At 40.3% G+C, this 22,078-nt stretch overlaps 1 protein-coding gene across 1 annotated transcript in view; it reads left to right on the top strand.

Moving 5' to 3' along the window:
- The window catches only part of LOC122816730, a 2,226,031-nt gene that overhangs the window by 773,846 nt on the left and 1,430,107 nt on the right, over positions 1-22,078 (top strand). The window lies entirely within an intron of this gene.

Raw genomic sequence — 22,078 nt, forward strand, 5'->3', positions numbered from 1 at the left:
AACACAAAACATTAGCGCTTCCACCCATTTTGGAAGCGGTGGAAGATGTTTTCTAGGATGCCTCCTTAAATACTGACTCCCTACCCCCCTGCCCCTAGAAAACCAGGCAGGTTCTACAGGATACAAGACTCTCATAAATGTCTGTTTAAAAACCCCTCTGGTGACCCAGAAGTGGTCATTCCAGGGCCTAAAGGGGCTAGAGCGTGTTCCTCCAGGAACCCTTTGCCTGTGGACAAAGAGAGTAGGGCCCTTGATAGGTTTGTAAAGAAAGTATATACTTCTTTCACTCTGACTATGAGGGTCTTCATCTGTCAATTTCATATGATCAAATTCCACCAAACCATTCTCAATCAACTTAAACAAAAGATATTAGCCCTAGAGGATAAAAATCTTTCCAAAGAACTTTTAGACTTGTGTCACTCCATTTTCTAGGTAGCTAAACATTCCCTGCACTTTGGGTATGATACCATAGGTGCCTCCTGCAGGGCAGCTGTCACTGGCTCAGGGATTAGGAGACATGCTTGGCTTAGGGAGTAATCTCTCTTTGATCATGTAAAGGCTAGCCTTTTGGCTGCGCCCTTGGACAAAAACTGCCTTTTTGGCCCTAAAGTAGAAGCAGTCCTAAAAAAAATGGAGGACAAGGGTAAGTCTATGCAAACAGTAAAAGACTTTCTGCAAGTGCATCCTGCTAGTTTCTGCAGGAACTTCCCTGCTAAGCACTCGTCCTTTCCCACCCAACCTAGGAGTAAACAGAGGAAGCTTCAGAGGGACAGAACCCCCAGGCAAAGACCTCAGCAGCAAAGATCAAATCAGTGGTCCTTCGAAACTCACAGAAAAGGGAGTTCTAGGCCACAAGTCCCTGCAAGAGAGCAGTTATGACGCTTTCTCACCGCTCCACCCTCCCATCCCTACCTCAAAACTAGGAGGAAGGCTGTCACTTTCCTGTCAAAACTGGATCCACATCACTTCTGATTAATGGGTTCTAAACATTATTTCAAATGGTCACAAACTCACTTTCAAAGAGCCTTTAAAATACTCAAGTTACCCATCTGTACCTCAAAATCAGAGCTCAGGCTCTCAAACAAATTCAAATTGCGTGCTCCCAGGGAATGGTGGAGCTAGTTCTAGAAGAACAAAAAGGGAGAGGGTTTTACTCAAGGCTCTTCCTAGTTCCCAGAAAGGAAGGTTGTTGGCATCCCTTACTGCACCTGTCCAACTTAAACCAATTTCTTAGGGTGCAAAATTCAAAATGTTGACCCTTCAAAAATTACTTCTAGTGATAACTCCTCAGGCCTTCATGGTCTTAATAGATCTAAAAGATGCTTAACTGGACATTCCCATACAAGTCACACAGAAGCTTTCTTCGCTTCAGAGCAAGCTGCAGTCACTATCCGTTTTCAGCGCTGTCCTTTGGATTGCCTACCCCTCCAAGGGTTTTCACAAAGTGCTTGGCTCCTGCTATTGCTTCCTGCAGGACCAGAGGGTCCAGAGATCCCCCTACCTGGACGATTGTCTTATAAAAGCCACAGATATGTCAAAGATCCGCAACGACCTGTAATTCGCACAGAACCTCCTGACTTCCCTGAGGTTCACACTAAACCTCAAGAAATCCATCACTTTCCCAAACAAACAGTTTTCCTAGGGGCACTCCTGGACTCTTCACTCCAGAGGGCCTTCTTCCCCCGAGATAGTCACCTTTCTAACAGGCTACTTCAAAAAAGTCCAGGAAAAAACAGTGCTTCACAGCCAGAGAATTCTTCAGAGTGCTGCGATACATGGCATCCTGTATCCTCATGGTGCCCCTAGCCAGGCTGCACATGAGAAAGTTTCAGTGGTACCTGAAGAACATGTGGTGCCTGAGCTGTCAGTCCCTGGATACTGAAATACACCTGATATCTTGCCTCAAACAAGAGTTTGCATGGTGGGTACAGGCTTGCACCCAAAATCAGGGCCTGTCCTTCAGATTCACACCCCAGGGTGAAACCCGCACCACAGATGCTTCAGATGTAACCTGGGGGCCCATGTCCAACACATCCAAACCTAAGGAATATGGGGGACACAGTACAGGAGGAAACACATAAATTGGAAATAACTTAATGGCAATACAAAAAGGATTGCTGGCCTTCAAAGAAAAATGGATAGCAGGGGTCCTGGTAATAGACAGAAAATACCACAGTCATGTGGTACGTAAACAGGCAGGGAGGCATGCATTCCTACGTCTGTGCCATCTAGCCATGCAAGGCTGGGAGACTGCACACTCTCTAGTGCTACACCTTATTGCACAATATCTACCAGGAGAACAAAATACTCTAGCAGATCACCTCAGCTTGACACCCCATGAATGGCATCTATATTGGGAAATATTTTGCAGCATAACTCAAAAATGGGAAGTCCCACAGGTGGACCTATTTGCCAGGAAATATTATGCTCACCTGAAAAAAATTCTGTACCAGGACAAGACAGACATCTGCATGGGGTACAGATGCCTTCTCCTTCCCATGGACTCACCTCTTCATTTACACCTTTCCTCCATTGCCTTTTCTGACTTGAGTGCTACTAAAGATAAGGGCAGAGGGTCCAAGGGCCATACTGATAGCACCGGACTGGCCCAGACAACACTAATTTCCACTCCTCCTCGAGCTCACCAACAAGAAACCTTGTCTGTTAACACAGAGGGTAGACTTGCTCACCCAAAACAAGGAGAGGATTGTGCACCCCAATCTTAAGACTCAGTCTTTCAACTTGGATAATTTCACAGCACCCAACTGCAACACCAGTTTAAGTCAGCAAGTGCAAGGCATTCTAAAAGCCTAGAAGGCCTAGTGCTAGACAATCTTATCCAGCCAAATGGGAAAGGTTCGCTATTTGGTGCCAGAAGCACCAGCTTGAGCCAAATTCAGCTAGCATTTCAACCATCCTGGAGTACCTGGCCATTCTGGTGGATAAAGGCCTCTCTTGTTCCTCCATTAAAATACATACCTCAGCCATCCCTGCTCACATCCCTACTGTTCCTCCAATCTTTTCACACCCCCTGCTGAAACAATTTTTAGAGGTGTCATTCACATTAGACCTCCCAGGAGGAAACCCACTCCTCCATGGAACCTCAACTATGTCCTAGAAAAATTGACTTTGCCTCCATTTGAGCCTGCAACTTGCTTGAAAAACTGCCCTACTGCTGGCTATCACTTCTACCAGGAGGGTATCAGAGTTGCATGCCCTAATGGCAGTGGAACCTTTCATGATCTTCCATAAAGATTGGGGTCTCCTTCATAACTAATCCTTCTTTCATGCCTAAGGTGGTCACAAATGTGTCTGTAAATGAGGCCATTCATCTATCTACCTATTCTTCAACCTTCAGAACATAGGGGAAGTAATACTTCCGTCTTTGAGCATGCATAGAATGCTATATTTTGTTCATAGACAGGACAAAATCATTGAGGACATCAGACCAGTTGTTTATAACCTTTGCCACTGGCTCTGAATGAAAGCCAGCTTCTAAACAGACAATTTCCAAGTGGATATCCCACTGCATTTCTTTCTGTTACAGCCATCATGGCAAAAAGCCCCCTGAATTGATTAGGTCTGAATCTGAAGAAGTTTTGTACTTTACAAAATGAAAGTGTTAATATTTAATAAAGTATAACTTGGTTTCGCTTCTCGACCATAGTTGTACCTTATATTTTTGTTTTCAGTTACTACTTTGGTTTTTCGGGTCACACTCAACTAGGACCACAGCTACTTCTGCAGCTTTCCTTAAGGGTGTCCCCACTAAAGACATTTTGGAGATAGCCACCTGGTCTCTTGTGCATACCTTCACAAGGTAGTACCACCTGGCATCCTTACATACATACATACATACAAATATTTCAAGCACAGCATTAATGCCCTTCTAGCTTGCCAATATACCAAAACACTTGTTCCCATAATAAGTGTCCAGGCTTTTCTTAAAAATATGTAAACAATACTTGCTTTAATGTAATTTGGTAGTCTGTTCCATGCATCAGCTGCTCTGTCAGAGAACCAATTAGTACACTTCTCATTCCTATAGAATCTTCTACATAAGTTATCTGATGATTCTCTAGTACCCAAACATTCCCAGAGGTAGTTGTCTGTAAAAGCTCTGTATACTTGAATAAGATCTCTTCTTAGATATCTGTAAGAAACCCTGCACAAGTTCAGATATTTTAGTCTTTCATAATAACTTAATTTTCACATCCATGGATGCCCTTGGTATGTTTCCACTGTACTCTTTCAGATTACTCATGCTTGTTTCCTTATAGGGTTTCCATTATTGTTATTTCATACTCAAGTTTGGGTCTAATGTAACTAACAAAATATAACTTCATAATTTTTGATTTCCTAGACTTTATAAATCTTTTTATACAACCTATAGTTCTATAACTGTCATTATGATATTGATTAGAAAAACGTATAGCTGAATCTACCCATATACCCAGGTCCTTAAATGAGTTTACAGTTTCGATCACTGTGTACTGTATTAAATATTCACCTTTCAATTTGTCTCCCAAATCTCATATGCTTAGTTTTTGATGTATTTATCAGCATATTATTCTCCTGTGCCCAAATAGTCAATTTAATCAGGTTATTTTGCAGATGTGCCGTATCTGTAACACATGTAATCAGTTTACCCAATTTCAGGTCGTCTGTAGAACACCTCAGTTGAAAAGGTTAGGTCTGAAAAATACAATCTAAAGAAGTAAGGTCCTAGGACAGAGCCCTGTGGGGGACACCCTGATTGTAACCAAGGATATCACCTGTCCAGTTGCTGTATGATACTTGCCATGTCCTATTTGTAAGCCATGTAGATATCCATCTTATCAAGAGTACATCAATACCTAGTTGTACTAATTTAGTGTTTAGTGTTTTGTGTATGACTCTGTCAAATGCTGAAGTTAAGTCTATATAAATTACATCACAGCACAATCTTTCATTCATAGCTGCTGTTATATTGTTATAGAAATCATGTTACAGGTCTATTTTCAAAAGTCCCAACCTCTCCAGCTGTGATAGTAACTTATCCATTATTACCTTCTCCATTATTTTTCCACAACATGAAATTAGACAGGTTTAATAAGCACACATCTCCAATCTTGAGGAATCTCCCGATATTTATACGACCTGGTGAATAATAGATGTAAGTGTATCGTAAGTTCTTGCTGGAGTGTGCTGGAGTGTTCTCAGGTCATTGTTGTTTTGTCTCCTCCCTGTGCTTTGTTTGGATCCAGTTTGTGAGGTTCTTTTTCAATTTAATCTAATTGGATTCCAGTATCTAGGGGTTACCTGGATGTCACTAGGACAACTTATCACCCCTTTTGTGGAGCCAAACTGTTTTGCATAAGATTTTGTAAATATCTATAATCTGTTGTGTCTGAGAATATATTTTAAAATCTGCACACAATTTATCAATTTATGTCTTTACTCCTTTCATATTTTATGTATCTATAAAAAGGTTTCCTGTTATGCTCATTTTCTTTATATAAATTTGCTTAAAAATTTTCTTGATCATGTCTCGCACTGTGCTTTATCTGTTTGTCTAGCTTGTTTATTTCAGCTTTCAAAGCTATAGTTTGATCTGTCTTCCATTTCATATTTTTTGTCTCTCACCTTAACTGATTCACTCCACTGGAGATCGGGAAGTTTGCTCTGTAAATTCCAATGGGAGGAGCCTAAGCCTTTTGATATAATCAAATTATGTCCTCACATTTCAAATACATTTTCATATATCTGGAAACATAGCAGTTTGAAAGAAGTTTAAATGACAAACTCTTCAGCACAAACTATTTTATAGTGGTAGTATTATTTAGCTTCTAGGTCTTGAACCGAATTTTATAAGTCACAGTAACTATTGTATTTGTAATAGTTTGTAAACAACTTACAATATCTCAACAACCACTCAAGTTATGCACATACTGTCAGCAGCATTTTATTAATCTAGCTGAGAACTTTCATATGAGACTCTGAGTTCTCTCTGTGTTACTTGGTTGTTGGGATATTCAGAAAAATGTGAAAATTCTCTCTCTAAATTAATACCATAAAAATAACAGTTAATATCTATTTACCAACACTAGGCAAGAGGTCCAGTATTAATTCAGTTCAGCTTGGCATTGTGTGATATTTGAGTAAATGTTTTAAAACATTGTACAGCATGGTTTTGGAATTACTGATGGAAATATAAAGAAGCAATATTTAACACCTAGAGGCATCAGTAGGAGTTAACTGCAGATGCACCTGGAGGTGTCATTCGGATATAGTGAGTTAATCAGATATCTTGTTCTTACAAAAGTATATCCCCCTGATGTTGTATTCCTAGATCCTGATGTTAAACATTTTCCTTTGATTTTTTTACCCTCAAACAATTTTTTTCACAACTTGACACGTTCTGTCTGAAGTTTTTCCACTGAACATCTCACTCCAGTTAGTTTTACACAGCCTTTTCTAAGTCTAGAGCAGAATTTGCATCTGCAGTCTTGCAGGGAATCCCCTCCTCTCCATGATCTTCCATCCTCAGTTAAGCTTTGGGAATCTTCCCAACAGTCAGGACTGCAACAATGAAACACAAAAAATGCAGTACAGTCGTGTACACTTACCGTAAATGTAGATGTCCGAGTGTATTCACTGTTGCAGTCCTCTTTCCCTCCCTCCTACCCCCTCAGCCTACTAGGTAGGCTACTAAAAATCTACTAAAGTAGTCATGTGGCATTATCCCGGACTACCTTGGTTTTATGCCCCCATACCTTGGTTCACCTATGGTGCACCTTGGGCTCCTCCTAGAAGGGGTCAAGAAAATAACTGAAGTGATTGCTCCCTTTATACCTGAGCATACTGACATCAGTTAGGTTGTCTGCCAAACTGGGAGGAGAAAATTTTCTCTGGTAGTTGGGCCGGCCAAGGGCTTTCACAGCAGGGTGTTCTGACTGATAGTGCTCCTGAAACAATTCGAAATATAAAGTGATAAGTATATTTTTTGGCATTTCTTTTCAAAGTTCTGCATTACATAATATTTTTACTTGATTAATTTAGATCTATATATATTTGCTGGCTTCTGATCTATGCTGAAATTGCTGGTTTTTCTCCCACCCTTATTCCTGTTGTGTTAAATAGTGGTCTAACAACTTTTGTGTTTTATTTGATTGTCTCAAGGCTTGCTAGTATAATTAATAATTCCCTGTTGTTAACCTCTGCATTCATTGCTTGAAACTGTGTGTTCTGACTGAAAGTGCTACTGAAACAATTTGAAATATAAAGTGATAAGTATATTTTTGACATTTCTTTTCAAAGTTCTGCCTTAGCATAATTTTTTTACTTGATTGATTTATATATATATATATATATATATATATATATATATATATATATATATATATATATATTTATCTTTGCTGGCTTCTGATGTATGCTGAAATTGCTGTTTTTTCTCCCACCCTTATTCCTGTTGTGTTATAGTGGTCTATCAACTTTTGTGTGTTTGGTGGCTTTGCAATTGCCTGCCCCTGCTGTATATTTGATCTGTGACACTCCTCTCAGTCTATTGTCATTAACTCATTTACCTAATACAGAGAAAAAAAAATCCACTTTATTCATCTGCTCTTATTATATTTGTGTTTCTTCCTACTTTATTACACATTTTTGCTTTTGCCTCTACTTGAAAGTACTCAGTTGTACTTATTGCATTTATTACTGCTTGGTAGTAGCTTGATTAAACTGTAACTGTTCTATATCTTTTGATTTAAGCACTTGGGCTTCAGACCAGTTGTTTTACATTAAGAAGGTTTGTGGTCTGCACTGTTGTGGCAGTACAAGTAGCTTACATCCTTCTAAGTTGGGAATTGCTGATTGAAGGCTCAGTGTCTGTTATTCTAAAAGTGTATTAATTCCGGTTTAAGCACTTGGGCTTCAGGCCAGTTATTTTACATTCAGAAGGTTTGTGGTCATTACTGTTGTGGGAGGAGAGGCTTGATTCTGCCCTTCTGAGCTGAGAATTTCTGCTTAAAGCTTATTGTGCCTGCTTATTTGAACTGTTTCTTCTGAAATTAGTGTGCCTTATTTGCTGTAGCATAGACTAGATTCAGACCTGCTGAATCTAGCTTTGTTTGTGTAACTTGAGCACTGATCCAGGCCATCTTTTTTGGAGAAATTTTCCTGCACCCTAGTGGGAGGAGTGTGCAGTTAGAACTTGTCTGAATTAAGACTGCTGGAACAGGGCTCAGTTTTGAGCTTTTTACTAATTAACTGGGTAATTTGTTTAAATCAGTTTGCTAATTTTCTATTGTTATATAGAAAAAAATTGCACTTTATTCATCTGCGTTTATTGTATCTGTTTCTTCCTACTTTATTTTGCTTTTGCTGCCTGTTCTTAAAAGTACTTAATTGCATTTATTCTGCTGCATTTATTACTGCTTGTTAGTAGCCTGATTAAATTGTAACTGTTATTCTAAGCTTTTGGTTTACGCACTTGGGCCTCAGACCAGTTGTTTTACATTAACAAGGTTTGTGGTCTGCACTGTTGTGGCAGGACATGTAGCTTACATCCTTCTAAGTTTGGAGTTGCTGATTGAAGGCTTAGTATCTGTTATTCTAAAAGGGTATCAGTTCTGGTTTAAGCACTTGGGCTTTGGGCCAGTTATTTTACATTAAGAAGGTGTGGTCTGCACTCTTGTGGGAGGAGAGGGTAGATTCTGGCCTTCTAATCTGGGAGTTTCTGGTTAGAGGATTATTGTGCCTGCTTATTTGAACTGTTTCTTTCTGAAATTGGTACACCTTGTTTGCTGTAGCATAGACTAGATTCAGACCTGCTGAATCTAGCTTTGTTTGTATAACTTGAGCACTAATCCAGGCCATCTTTTTTTGGAGAAGGTTCCCCTGCACCCTAGTGGCAGGAGTGTGCAGTTAGAACTTGTCTGATCGTAGAGTGCTAGAACGGGGCTCAGTTTTTAGCTCTTATTGGTTAATTTGTTTAAATCAGTTTGCTCATTTGCTACTGTTATTAAAAAAAAATACACTTTATGCATCGCCGCTTAGTTAGGGTTTAACTATTCCCGACGCCATAAAATCAGCTCTTCAAAATTTCCCTTAGAACTAGTCAGTTTTTTAGTTTTAGCACTCAGATCTATTTCTTTGAACTCAGCACTTGTTCAGAACTTGTTGTAAGCACTAAATAAGCTACTAATTACTACAGCACTCAACTTTCCTCACTTATCTAGAGGAAAAACGTTTTTAGTACTTAATAAGCACCTATCCAGGCATGTCTTAGGGTCAGCTTCCGGTGTTTTCTCCTTTCTACCTGATGAATCTGGGCATCTTGGGGCAGTGCAGCATTTGCCTCATGTACACAGACAACTCTCTCCTCCTACCACCCAACACTGCAACTTGTGAGAGATGCACTTATATAACCAAACTGAAAGCAAAGCTCTCTTTACCCAAGACTGGACTTAGACGGTCAAGAGGAGAAGGTAAACACTTGCACCACACCACACTCATCACATAGTCCCTCAAAATCTACACCACCAAATCACACACATAGAAACACAAACACACACCTACATTCGCAGAGGCTCTCAATAAAAATCTGCCCAAGCAACAGAGCCCTCCAAAGCGGAAACGCATGCAACCTCCACCCCCCCCCCCCAACACAACCCAAATGACACATAGCCCACAAACTTAGTGTGTCACTCAACCACAGCCCATAAGCATACCCAACACTCTAATCATAGATGACTCTGTAGTCAGGCACACTGATGTTCCACTCACCAGGCTAAACAAGGAGAAAGTTACTGTCAGCTGCCTGTCACGTGCCAGAATCTGCCACATAACACATGTACTCAGGTCACTCCACAACAAGTACAAATGACTCTGTCATTGTCCATGTTGGTGTGAATGACCTCAGAAGTACCTCCCTGGATTACATGAAAAGAGATGTAGAGGAGCTCTCCGATCTTGTAGCCCAGGCAGGTATGACCCTAGCCCTGAGTTGCATCCTGCCATCACCCAGAATGATACCACAGTACAAGGACAAATGATTGACTTCAGCAATTGGCTAAGCTTCTGGTGTCATTCTGAGGGGATCCAGTATCTGTCTGCCTGGGATGACTTGATCGACAGACCACGATGCTTTGTCAGAGATGGCCTGCACCTGTCACCCTTGGGATTCCAGATTCTGGCTAAGGCTCATGCCACCCCTATAGTGCCTTTTTTAGGCAAGGTTCAAATGACAAATTCACCACCATAACCGGTACAGGCAAGCAAAATCTGAGGGTAATGCTACTTAGTGCTAGAAGTCTAAACCTCAAAATGCACTCACTTGAGGCACTCCTTAAAATGGAGAACATCGACATCTGTGCAGTGTCAGAGACCTGGTTCAAGGCTCCAGAGAGCACCCTTGCATTATCGGGCTATAATTCATACCACACCTTTCGGCCACCTAATTTGGACCGGAACACTAAAGGCAGAGGCGTGTCCATATTTATTAAGGATACCCACACCTCCAGGCTAGTTGCTCAGCATAATGCATCTGAGATTATCCAAGTGCAACTAACTCTGGGCAAGACCTCAATCCAAATTGTAGCTTGCTACACTGGAAAATATTAGGGTACAACCCAACACCCTAATAATGGGCAATTTCAACTACCCCAGCACTAACTGGGAAAACTACTCATGTACCAACTCTTTTGCTCAACGTTTTCTGGAATTCATAACTTCCAATGCCTTGGATCAACTTATCCACACCCCCACCAGGGGCAGCAATATCCTTGACCTGGTCATTCCCAACATGGGTGACCAGTGTTCCACACCAAAGGTCAGTTCCGACCAGAATCTAATCATCCTAGACATCCACATCACATCCCCACCCACCCACCCCTCCAATTAGGGAAACAACCGTATAACAAATTCTCCAAAGCCAACTTCAAGCTTCTTAAGACAGAAGTGGCAAACTTCATGACACCCATGCAGACGGACAATAGAGGTGCGACTGCTGAATTCTACACAATTGCACTTTATAAGCACTTACATGAGTGCATGGATCGTGCTATCCCTAACAGAATTAAGGTGCTATCCTCCAAAAAATTAAGCCAATCTGGTGGTCCTCTGCCATAAACAAACTCTGCAACAGAAGAAAGAAACTGTTGGAAAAGAGTAAAATCCCATGATTGGAGGAACTCCCTGGTCCGCCTCAGTAAGAAGCTGAGATCCCTCATAATATCCTCCAAAGCTAGTTACGAAGTTGCCACTGATTCTAAAGACAGCCACAAAGTATTCTATAGCTATGTCAAGAATCTCAGTGGCAACACTCGGATCTGCTCTGAGTTACAGCACATTGACACTAAATATACAGAACCAACTGATATTGCCAACATCCTGGCAGATAGGTTCATTGCTAACTTTACCCCCCCCCCCTCACCCCCTAAAGCGCCCATCTCTATACCGGAAGAATGCAGAGTTCCTGTAATCACGGCTGCACAGGTAAAAACCACACTCTCCAAAGCCAAGAACACAGCATCCATGGGACCTGACAACATCCCAGGCTGGGTTCTGCATGAACTACAGAGCGAACTGGCACCCCACCTGAGTACCATGTTCAGTCATAGCCTCACCTCAGGCTTTGTGCCCACTGAATGGTGCACAGTGACTGTTATCCCACTCCACAAAGGGGGAACTGCCCATTAGCCTGACGAGCCTGGTCTGCAAGGCCATGGAACGAATCATCATGGAACTTTTAACAAAGACATCGGTAATCTCCAAACTCTGGACTCCACCCAGTTTGGGTTTGTAAAAGGCAGGTCATGTCTCCTAAACCTGATAGACTTCTTTGAAGCAGTCACCAAAGCCGTAGACGAGGGTAAGGTGGTTCACACAGCCTATCTAGATCTTGCCAATGCTTTCGACACCATCCCCCACTCTGGATTTATAGATAAACTCACTAAACTAGGTATAAATCCCTATGTCACAAGATGGGTTGCCAACTGGCTCACTGACAGAACCCACACTGTGAAAGTAACAGACTCCAAATCCGACTTCAGACAAGTGACAAATGGAGTACCGCAGGGTTCAGTCCTGGGTCCTCTTCTGTTTGGTATCTACTTCTCTGAAGTACAGGCTAACACAGAAGGTCTTTGGCTAACGAAGTTTGCAGATGACTGCAAACTAGGAGCAATAACCGAGAGTCCTAACGATGTGGACATCCTACAAAAGGGCCTCACTGAGAGATGCCTGGTGTCAAAGCCGTGGCCTCAAGCTCAATGCCAAAATGTGCATCGTCATCCCCTTTGGTAAAAACTCTGCACCCATGAACTACCACATAGGCGGTAATAAACTTAACACTGAAAGTGTGATAAGAGAACTTGGGACACAGGTGGACAGTAGTCTCTCCTTTGATGATCACATCGTCACAATAGTCAGGAAATCCTTCTACGTGGCACACCTCATCACAAAAAGTTTCTCATCCAGGAAAAAAGAGGTCATTGTTCCCCTCTACTCGTCACTCATTAAACCCATTATAGTGTACAACACCCCTTTTGGTATGTACCTCACAAGACTTCTACAACAACTGGAAAGACTGTAGAAATACCTCACAAAGAGGATTACCGGACTCAAACAGATGCCCTGTACAGACACTCTCAAAAATCTCTAGCTTTACTCCGTCGCATATCGCCTACTCATAGGCGATCTCTGCCTAACATACAAAGCTATGTCAAACCCAGAGCTGTTGGACATGCTCCACTTAAATCCCAATCCCTCCAAGCTACACGCTCTAGGGACCTAAACCTTGTCACCACAATAAACAGAACATGCTGGAGGGATAGATTCCTGTCCCAGAGACTTCCCATACTCCGGAACAAACTACCTATCTGTATAAAACAAAACTCATTAGCACTCTTCAAGAAAAATTTTGATTGGATGAGAAATAGGAAATTCACCCCGGGGCTCACTTCTGTGGCTCTGCCCAACAGTGGCACAGGAAAATAATTTTCTTGGGTGGCGAAAGCCAGGGTACCTTCTTGGCTAGGCTTATATAGCCCCTAGGGCGAATAGCCTAGTACTTCCCTATGAAATACCAACAGTCAGGACTCCCAACATTGAATACACTTGGAACATCTACATTTATGGTAAGTGTCCACAACGGTACTTTATCCCTTCAGACCACCCCCCTCAAGCTGACTTTGTATGTGGAGAAGATCTTTCTGATTTGATTGACATTCTTGGAAGCATATGTCACCTGGATGGCTCTTGCACTGGTTTTAGAAGGGACCCCTGAGCTGATGGGAAATGAAAGAACTAAATGTGCTGTGGACTGTTGTTCCTTTTCTACCATAGATGTGCCATTCTCTGGGAGAGAAGTCACCCACCCATTTTGAAAGTGGAAGGATGAAAAGCTATGTAAGCTGGACTTGTATGCAGATACAGTAAGTTCTTAACACAGCTGTGCTGTTTGTGTTGTGTTGGTTAATATCCTTGTGTTATAGATTGGTTTAGCAGTACATTGGAAGTGCAATTGCTTCAGTAATTTTTTAAAGTATTTTAGGTGTATTGCCAGAAAAAGAGGCGTTTACCTTTTTATGAGCCTGCAGCTGGTTAATGTGAGTACATGGACTAGGTTGAGGGTGTGTGCATTGTGAATGGATAAAGGAGTAGAGATGTTATTGGGAAAGGTTGCTCACTGAAAAATGTAATGATATTGTTGCAGTTGGCATGGCAGAATCACTGGTGGTGTCAAGGAATGTGTCAGATGATAGAGATATTTGGTGTGTTGTCTACCTGGAGAGAAAAGTTAATTATAGAATGTCAACACTAATTGGGGTTTTGAGAGTACTATGTTTGTTGAGTGTTAAAAGTATTCTTATTTTCACTTTATTAGAGTAATTGTATTTTACATACTTGATAGAAGGTTTTACTTAAAGATTTTTTTATTGTGCTTCAAGGCTACATCATGCAGGTTGGTGCATGTTTTTTACTTTTAATTGTACCTAGCGGCCATTATAGTATTTTAAGGACAAGTGCAGTTGGACTACTAAACAACTATAAATATAATATCTTGTTGAATATGTTCATATTGAACTTTTTGGGTGCTTTAAGTTGTTGTAACTTGTTTGGAGCTAGGAAATTGCCTCTATTTCTGTATGCAAAAACAAAGGACTGGTTACTTATGGAATCCAAATAGTAGGTGACAGCCGAGAAGTTATTTGGATGAAATACTATGATTCAGTTCTAGGTAATGCATTTACCCAAAACTCATTTCTAGTTGTCTTCTTTCTTCTTCTTTTCAGCTTTTTCCCGGTTAGGGGTCGCCACAGCAGATCACCTGTCTGCTCATGATTGGCAGTGGAGTTTTACAGTGTCGAGTTGCCAGCCCGGCGCCCGACCTTCCACAGAAGGCACACACACACACACACACACATACTCACACCTAGGGCCAATTTAGAGTGTCCAATCCACCTACAGCATATCTTTGGGATGTGTGAGAAAACCCACGCGACCACAGGGAGGGCATGCAGACTTCGCACAGAAATCACGCTAGCCGAGGATCGAACAGGAGGACCTCTTGCTGTGAGGCGGCAACGCTAACCGCTGCACCACCGTGGCCACCCTAAAACTCATTTCTAGTTGTAAGACTCATTAATTGACAGATCGTACATATTGTCATTGTGTAAGATTCTAGTTTTTATTGAAATTTCCAAAGACAGTGGTTTATCACTGATTTTGTTGACTTTGTGGTCTTCACTGGATTATGGTATGTAGAATTTGCCAAGGGATGTGTGTTTTGCAGAATAAAGTACAGGTGGAATGGGAACATTGTGGAGTATAATATTTGGGTAAGCAGTGAATTTATTTGTAGTAATTACACTACCAGTACCTCTGTTGATGCTGTCAGAGCAAAGTGTATAGTTAGGTGGGAGAGCTCCTGTGTCTTTCACATGGGGATTCAACCATGTTTTGGAAATTTCAGTAATGTGTAGCTGGTAGTGAAGGAATGATATACAATGAGGTTGTGGGAGGTTATTCTATTTTTTTATTTATTTTACATTTATTTTACAATTGTTGACAGGACTGGTCCAGCTGGATATATTTCCTTTTTCAGTAGAGGCCCGGGGAGAAAAGCTCCACATATAAACAACCACCACCACACAAAAAATGTTTATAATAAACAAGAAAGGTATGACAGTTTAAATTCCGGGAAGACTATGTGACACACTTTAATAAATACACCATACACCTACAGATCATTTTACAGTATGAATATCTAGGGCAGCCCCAAGACATTATTAGAATACATTTAAATCCTTGGTTATTTTAGTTTACTCCAGACAGTTACTATTTCCAAAGGGTTAGTAACAGTAGAAAAAGGAAGAGGTATAAAGAAAATGGCAGGAATACTACCTTCAGGATACATTCATAGCCAAGTAGAAAAGATATGTAATTGGTGCCTAAGTAGTAGAGATAACTTATAGGTGCTACTAATTCAGAGGAGTAGACAGGAGAGAGTGGAGGAAAGTAGGAAGTCAAGAGATGACAAAGAGAAATCCAGAGGATCAGTCTGGGTAACAGCAAGGGCATAGCCAGTGAGTTTTAAGGTGCTTCTTAAGACTTTGTTTAAAGAGAGGAAGGGATGGAAGTGAGGTAAGGTCAGATGGCAAGAGGTTCCATTGTTTTCATTTGCTTACAATTGCTTCTTATGATATGTTACCTGAGGGAGTGGAACTGGCTCTAGCAAGGAGTATGAGGGGTTAGACATGGGTACATTTTTATTGATTGCATCTGGATTGGGATGAATGTAAGTGGAATTTAGTAAAGAGTACTAAATAATAAGATGGTTAGGACATTGTGCAAGTATGTTTCCTTTGGCCTGTGTTATGGGCAAAAGTGGTGGATATGGGGTGGTTTGTGCTTTAGTAGTGATTTTGTGTTTGTCATAGTTAGAGGTTGTGCAGTTGGTTTTGTTATTGTAAAGGTACTGCACAGATTTTTTTTTTTTTTTGCTTGATACATTTGCTTTGGCCATGTGTTTAGTGTAGCATATTCCATGACTCGCCTATTGAGAGCTGAGTAAAGGTGGGCAATAGCATCCCTAGATCTAGACATAATCCCTTTGTTTATAAACTATGCAATATAGAAAGACTTTCTCACAACAATAGACACCTTGGTCAAAAGTTAGGCCACTCTCCACACAGGTTCCCAAATCCAGAAAAACTTGGTCAACTCTTAGGGGCATATTGTCAATGTGTTAGATTGCCGAGATAGACAAATACAATTTTTGAAAGTGAAGATTGGGTGGGCAGGACTGGAAAGGGCATTAGTTACTTGTTTGAGTTCAGAGAGTTTCAACTCCATTAAAGAAGTCTTTTAACCAGTCAGGTGCTAAAATGATTACAGTACTATATAATCAAATTGAGGTTACACAGGTTTAACATATGTATCACACATCAGTGCATATATATATATATATGTATTGGCCTGTGTTATGGGCAAAAGTGGTGGATATGGGGTGGTTTGTGCTTTAGTAGTGATTTTGTGTTTGTCATAGTTAGAGGTTGTTATATACACACACACATACACATATACATACATACATTGTAAACATTAACTACATAATATGCAGAAAAGTACATGCTGGCTAATTATGTCTCTAGTCTCTAAACTTTAAGGAAATAGTCACTAGTGGCACGTTTAGCTTGCAGAGAGGCATGTTTTTGTAGAAGCACGTTGTGGAGATTGGCAGTGCTCAGTCCCTTCCTAAATTCAGCCAGTGTCCCATTGCTAAAATAGTTTGAGAAACGACTGTGTAGTTATTTAAATATGCAAGTAACTATAGATTACCACATGATCAGCAGCACGGCTTTTGTAATGTATTCAGCACTAATGGTACCTTGGTCGCTACTAATGGCATCTATAATGCTTTTTAATGAATGACTAATCTCTGCTGGGATCTTCATGGATAAGACTATGGCATTGAAGGCAGTTTGTTTAATTTATTTATTTAATGTTTGTTGACCATAAAAGTCTGACTAGGACTGAGCCTAATTTCAGCAGAGGCCTAGGTAGAAACACTCCAGACACATGTCTTTGGAATGTGGGAGAAACTGGAGTACCCAGAGGAAAGCCACGCGAATGCAGGGAGGACATGCAGACTCCGCACAGAAGGCACCCCAGCTGAGAATCGAAGCAGAGAACCTGTTGCTTTGAGGCAACGTTAACCACTGCATTGGCTAGGCTTAATTTTTATGACTTTGTATTTGTGGTTTCTAAACTGTGTTCAAGTACGCTGCAATAATTCTGTCTTCTAAAGCTTTCTGAAGGATGGGTGTCCCACAGGGTTCAGGTTTAGACCATTTACTGTTTTTCCTATTCATCTGCTTAGATCTTCTCTCTCTGACCTTCATTATGCTAGATGATGTTCTTCTACTGGACTCAAGTAAATCATTCAGTGATGCGCAGACAAATCTTATGACTGTTAATCTCAGTAGTTGGTCCACTTGAACCATTTCAACTAAATACTTATTAACCCCAGTAAATCAATGCCCTGCTCTTCTCCAGTCCTCATAAACTTGCTTCCTTACAACCTCTGGAACTTACAACCACTATCATCATCCCTAATACCACATATCAAAAATATCTATGACTGACTCTAGGTCCGTGTTTAAGCTTCAAACAGACTGATAAAATTACAACTAATGGAGTGTCTCAAGTACAGATATGCTATAAAATCTCTTACTGCATATTTCTCTTGGCACAAACTGTCATTGCTAGAAATGTTCTTATTCCTAAACTTAAGTACAGTTTACACCCCCCCCCCCCAGCTATCCTTGACTCGCTTTACAACACAAACTACATTTTTTTAATGGAGATCTTTAGATTTGTCCTGTTATGTGACTAAAGAAAACATCACTATGAGACGGCTATCAGTTTGCTTCATGTTTTACTTCATGTCATGCTTTATAGCTCAGTACTGTTCTGTTTAAAATGTTGAAGTTTGGGTACTACTGCCCTTTGAGAAGGGAATTGCCACTCAGAGCAAAGCAACTTCATATTTACAAGAGAAAAACATTATGCTAGTTCATACCTATTTCAAGTCAGGACAGTTGTAGGTGAAAGGGCCTTCTGCAAAGCTGGCCCAGCTACATTGAGTAGACTACCTTACTGAGGTAGGAAACAGACTCTGAAAACCTTTAAAATGCATTAGAAGATCTCCTTTGGGCAAGGGCACCACGACAGCCATTTTCACTTCTCTGGTACATATCCAGTGAAAAGACTCAGGTTGTAGAATTGATGGAGGAATTTTGCTAAGTTGGACTTTGCACTTCCCAGCAGGCATCCAGGGATATTGTCAGGACTGATGGAAGTAGTATTTTCAATTTTGGAACATGCCAAAAGGACTTGGTTCAAATTGATATCAAAAGGGGAAGTGTGAAGGGGAATGGAGGGGAGAGTGAGTGAGTTGGAAAAGAAGATCTAAACAAGAATATTACCAATGTCCTTGGGGTCAGGTATTTGATTCAACTTTTAATGTTTCTTACTGGCCAACGCCTCCTAATATAGGTGAAGATGGCCTTATGGTTATCTTTTGAATTAGTTGAAATCCTTAGTTCATAATTGGCCTTACATTTATTAATAATAAGTTTGAGAGACTTATCAGTTTTAAACTCCTTTTATAATGATGAAGTGGACATATTTTAATGATGGCCAAGAGTGTGTTTTTATTATAGAGTTTTTGTTGATGCAGTAGTCCCTCCCATATGGGTTTAGTTCTAAATGTACCATTATACTCCAGACTGGTAGTGATGTCTCAATGCATCCATCCAAAAGGGAGTCAAATTCAAAGCAGTAAGCATTGGTCTTAATTACAAGACCCGTTGAGGGGCTGTACCACTTGTGATGGTCAGGAAGGTCAGTAAATAGTAAATAAATTATTTTAGAATAATCTGTGAATATAGAGTAGTTATCAAGGCCCACAAAACAAGCTTTCATTGAGAAGATCACAGCAAGATCATCAGATTTGATGAGGGAGGAGGTAACAAGTGGGCAGGTAAAATTGGGAGCAATGTTTGTGAGGACAAAGTTAAAAAGATTTAACACCTCTGGTGGTCATATGAACAATTTGGTTAAGTGTGTTAGTATTTGCAAAGGTCAGAAATCTCTGGGCATGTGTGTTGGAAGTAAATGTTTGCCAGTTTGTGTGTAAATGGTTGAAGTAACTCATAAGAAAAGTATTTGGTTCGACTTTTAACTTTTATAGCTAGTCAGGAGAATTCTACATGCTCAGAAGGGGTCATAGATGGAGATTTATAATTGGCTGTAATGTTAGTTTTGACTGTAGCTAGGACTTCAGCCGTTTTAAGATTCTGTCATTTGACATCTGGTGAGAAACGATGGAATTATGAATAAATGCAAACAGCAACTCACAATTGCCAGCGGATCTGAATGCATGATAGGCATTGTACCCTGGAACGCAGGGAATGCTATGATTGCAGTGGAACCATGTATCTGTAATTACTGAAATGATGTCCAAAAAGGTTATGGAAGGCCTCAAGTTAAATGATTTTGATATTTAGGCTTCTGGCATTCAGTAGTGTTACCTTGATATTATCCAGATTGGAGCTTACTATGTTGAAGTGTCTATCAAGTGAACATTGCCAAAAAGGGCACTATAGGAGAAGCAAAAGTTTTAGCCAGTATGTGAAAATCAAGGGGCAAAAGATTCACGCCATCCCTGGCAAAACGGATGGGTCTGTTGATCATTTCATCCCATTCAGACACATAGTGGATCCCCATAAAATGACACCATTTTTCCAGCCAATTACTTTATACTTGAATTTGGACATCATCCTTGATGATGGTCGAAAGCTGCCTTGCCCTCTTTGAAGACATGAGTAAAGAGCTCAACACTGTTTCTCTGCATCTTTAACAGAATGGAACAGCTAAGATGATTCACCTCCATGTGGGCAGCTGCAAGGTCATAACTGTATCTGGGGTAGTGCCAGGGACCTAAGGGCCCCAGTGACATCCCTACTTCTTGTATTAGAGAGGCAGCTGTCACCCTGTCCTTAGCTAACCTAGCAAGTGTTGTGTCTGTAAGTCTTATAATGGAGTCACCAATAACTAAGCCATTTCTGGGATATATTACAGGCTTGCAGCATAGGTGACTCCCAAATGTGGGTATGCTATTAGCATTTGTGCTAGAGGAATGACTTGGAGGCCTAGACACAGATTTTTTTACTACCTTGTATATGTGAAAGTAACATTTTGATGATGTAGTAATGCAGTGTGGTTGTGGTGCACTTTACTGATAGCTGGTGGGATGGAGACATAAGCCAGCAATTTAGATTAGCAAGTACATCTCTCATAGGTGAAACTAGTATGTCTTAGAATAAGTAGCCTGTTGGTAAGCATTTATTTATTTATTTATTTATTTATTTTCAGTTTGGATACCAGGGAAGGCCACTGGGCCAAGAAGTGCTCATTTTCAGTGGAGGCCCAGGGAGAAAAGCTCCATGAACAGTATAATACAATATAGGTTACAAAAATGCAAATAAAGGTTGCAAAGTAAAATACCATACAATAAAGGTTGCAAAAACAAATAAAGGTTACAATGTGAAATAAGAGTAGGGTACATACATTCGAGAGATGCAGAGTGTAAAGTACATTATAAGACAGTTTAACAACTTGACAACAGATTTTTTTTTTTTGAAACAATATTCATATGCTCTGAGTCAATTTAAAGTCTGCTAGTTCTGGATCTTTTGAGAAATAAGAACAAGTAGCATGAGGCAGCTGCTGCACTTCTGACTGGCTGAGAGAGGCTAAAGCAGACTTTCTCTGTGTAGCAGGTTGTGCTTTTTTATGTCTTTTTTTAAGGAGTACTGTTGATTGCACAGATAACAGCTAACAGAAACAACAGAGTATACAGTATAGATCTAAAGTCAGTGAAATTTGACAGTGTCTAGCCACTTCAGTTACAATAGTGTGTGTGCATGCTTCTTTGTGTAATTGAGTTACATTTTGTCTAAGGAAAATTTGCTTATACCTGCAGTTAATTGTGGGTAGTCAGTAATCTGGGTCTATCGAATGCAATTGAAAGAAAAATTAATCGCTTTAAGGGTAGTGCTTCCTTGAAAATACATGTTTGTGCTTACTACAAGATCCAATGAAAGAAGAGTATGAGGCAAGTTTGTAGTCAGATTAACATAAGGGGTGGATAATCTTGACAGCCACTGGAGAGAGGGGGTAGGTGAGTGTGAATACTTCAGATTTCTCATGGAAACCTTGGAATGTTATCTTTCCCTTTTATTAAAAAAAACTGGTGTCTAGGTCCTCCCTCAAGTCACAGATAATTAGCTTCTAAATGCTATTACTCCCTAGGAGAAATGGTCATGCTTTAAATGTGACTGCTTTCTTTAAAACTTGACTTCTGGAACTGCAGCAAGATGACTATAGTCAATATTAAGTAATACTTTCTAAATGTTTATTGCTCTTTTATTAACATTGCTAAATTTACAATTTTTCTCTCCATTATTATTAACAATGCTATGTAAATTTACTAGAAATTATATTTTTCTCATTGACCTTAAGCAATGACTGAGAAGGGACAGTAGACCATCTCATCTAACAATTAAATAAAACATTCTTTGTGGTTACTGGTGCAATGTTATGAAAGACAGTATGTTGCATACCTCTCAGTTGTCCAGATTTTTGCAAAATGTCTAGAATTTTGACTTGTGTTCCTCATAAAAATTGTGCGTTTTCTGGCAAGCCATTGAGAATTGAAGTCACTAAATAATGACATTTGAGCTTCACCTCATATCCTTCAGAAATTCAGTGCTAATTGCACAAGTTGGTATTAAATCACCTTTCTAAGTTTATAAGAAGAATATATCAGATGTTGTGTTCTCCATCTGGCTTCAAGCTGTGTACCTGTTGGATCAGATGTCAGCTACATCCTTGAGACTTCAACTCACCAGGCTCCGTCCCCCTACCCACAACCCCCCATTCCCCCAAACACACCTCAGATCAAATTTGCTGCCATTCCTATCAGCTGCTCAATCAGTGGCTCCACAAAACATATCCTTTTTGG

This window comes from Protopterus annectens, chromosome 12.part0 (genome assembly GCF_019279795.1).
Source record: "Protopterus annectens isolate FY-2018-M chromosome 12.part0, PAN1.0, whole genome shotgun sequence".
NCBI lineage: Eukaryota > Metazoa > Chordata > Ceratodontiformes > Protopteridae > Protopterus > Protopterus annectens.